Below are 2,318 nucleotides of genomic sequence, written 5' to 3' on the forward strand. Positions count from 1 at the left end.
ATTTAGTTTAGGTTCAATATTGAAAATAGGGTTTCTTAGTTGAAACGAGGTAAATACCTAGTTATGGTTGCATGGAGAGACAAATGTCTTTGGTGCACTCTTGGCATGGAGCGCATGGGTCTGTAATGGCAATCTAGAGTTCAACAGCTTCGGTTGACAGTTGGTAGCAGGGTGATGACTTGAACGTACTCTGAGTGTGCATGGAGAACATAAGGTTCTTTTCTTGGTAAAACAAAAATAGTGAAGATTTTTGGGTTTATTGGCAAAGTCAATGCTTTTGGTGCGTATAATGGAAATGAGACAGTTGGCACTAGAAAGTGACAGCTGGCAACAACTGACAGAAGTGATGTTTTGTCGTTTAGCGAAGGTGGTATGCCGAGGTGGTAAGCGGAATCTATCGCACCGCTTATGAGGGTATGGCAGTATTGGGAGAGGTCCGCTCGATGCCATTCATTGGTTGACACGTAACGGCAGGTTGAACATTAAAACTTCTCACATCGGGCGGATAAATTTCTGCATCAGAGGCCGCCCGATATGAGCATCAACCATTAGATCTAAAGGGGTCAAATCGTACTGTGGTCGGGGAAGGAACTTTATTGGGAAATGGAGGGGCTCTACGAGATAATAACTACGGATTAGGGAGATTAATGATGTCAAGGGTGATGTGATTGGAGGAAGGCTCTTAAATAATCACAGGTTTATTAATTAATTCCTTTTTAATTCAGCGGAGGGTTATAAATCTAAATTGATCGCAGATAGATTAATTAATCTATCAATTAATTAATTCTATCTAATTATTTCATATTTAAGGTTTATATTTCAAACCGGGGCAGGATATTAACATAAGGGATTTTAATAATATATATGGGGATGGGGTGTATTTTTCGGGAGTTAACTATAATAAATTAATGTTAATATGAAATGGAAATGGAGATAAGAATGCGCTAAGTAAAATGTTTTGAAATATATTCACATTTTTACAATTAAACATTATAACTTAGGCTTTGGTGCATTTCGTGGGTTTTTCGTGAGAAGGAGTTTTATATGTGGATAATTACTTTTCCTAAGCAAATAGTGATTTTACTCTAGGAAAAGGGGTTTTTTGGGGGAAATGAGTGAATGATGAAGCGGGTTAATGTTGATGTGGGGTTTTAGCACTTTAGACCTTATAAGTCATTGGGCCGAGGGTTCGGTCCCTTCAGAAGTCAGAGAAATGCTCTAAGCCCCATTGACTTAAGGTTTTAGGTGCATAGATTGTTATTTGTGAGAAATTAGTGAAATTAGGGGTAAAAGGAATGAGGAAATTAATAACTTTACATTGTAAATGTCTCACTATTATCCATACTTTTTAATGTAATATGATGATGAAAGTAAATGATATTAGTTTTAACTAATCATTCATCATACACCATTCTACAACCATTCATCTACTTACCCACCTACACCTCCTACCATTTTTTCTACTTTTTTATTAGGGTGCACTTAAAATGGAAAACCCTCATCAAACTTTTCTTTTCTTTTACAATGGAAATCTATCTAAGTCTAACCTTATTACATCCAAGGGCTCAGATTAAATAGTTGAGCTCCTTTTATTCACTCTACCTAATCTAATTTTCTACCAAGATTACATTGTTTGGTTAGATTTTATTCTCTATCTATAGACATAGAAATTGAAAACATGAAATAGCCAAGTTTACACTATTTGACCATTCATGGATTGTGGCATAAGTAACAAGTTGTACACAATCATTTATTCTACATAAAAATTAAGTAGTAGTGGCCTTTTGACTTGCACACTTTCATGGTCTTTTCTTTTTCTTGGGATTCCTTTTTCATCTTTTTTCACCTCTTCTTTTTATTCTTTTTATCCTTTGATTTTCTTTTAGGATATACCCTCTTTACGTTCTTTAATTCTTTTGATTTCTTTTGAATATGGGAAAAATTTGCAGAAAGCAAAGGTATGTACATATTACAGAGATAAGCCAAGTCAATCATAAATTATGACACCTATTGGTATAGGAACATAATAGTGGCTCCACTTGGGGATGGCTTTCCTTGGTGGAAAGTCAAGAACTGTAGATCAATGGCCTTCTGAAATACTGTGATTTTCTTCTGCAATTTTTCCTTTGTTCTGTTGTTTTATTGATATTTATGACAATGACACTTTTGAAGCTTAGTGCCTTCTCTTTAGGCTTCAACTCCAAAAATTTACCATGCAATCCACTCGAAACATTATGAAGGATATAATATATACAACTGAAACTGGTAAAATTAGTAACTTGGCTTAATATAGTGCTTCAAAATTCGACCATTGACTG

Source organism: Pinus tabuliformis, chromosome 2_2, assembly GCF_031772625.1.
Source record: "Pinus tabuliformis cultivar Carrire ecotype Pingquan chromosome 2_2, CPIR1, whole genome shotgun sequence".
Classification (NCBI taxonomy): domain Eukaryota; kingdom Viridiplantae; phylum Streptophyta; class Pinopsida; order Pinales; family Pinaceae; genus Pinus; species Pinus tabuliformis.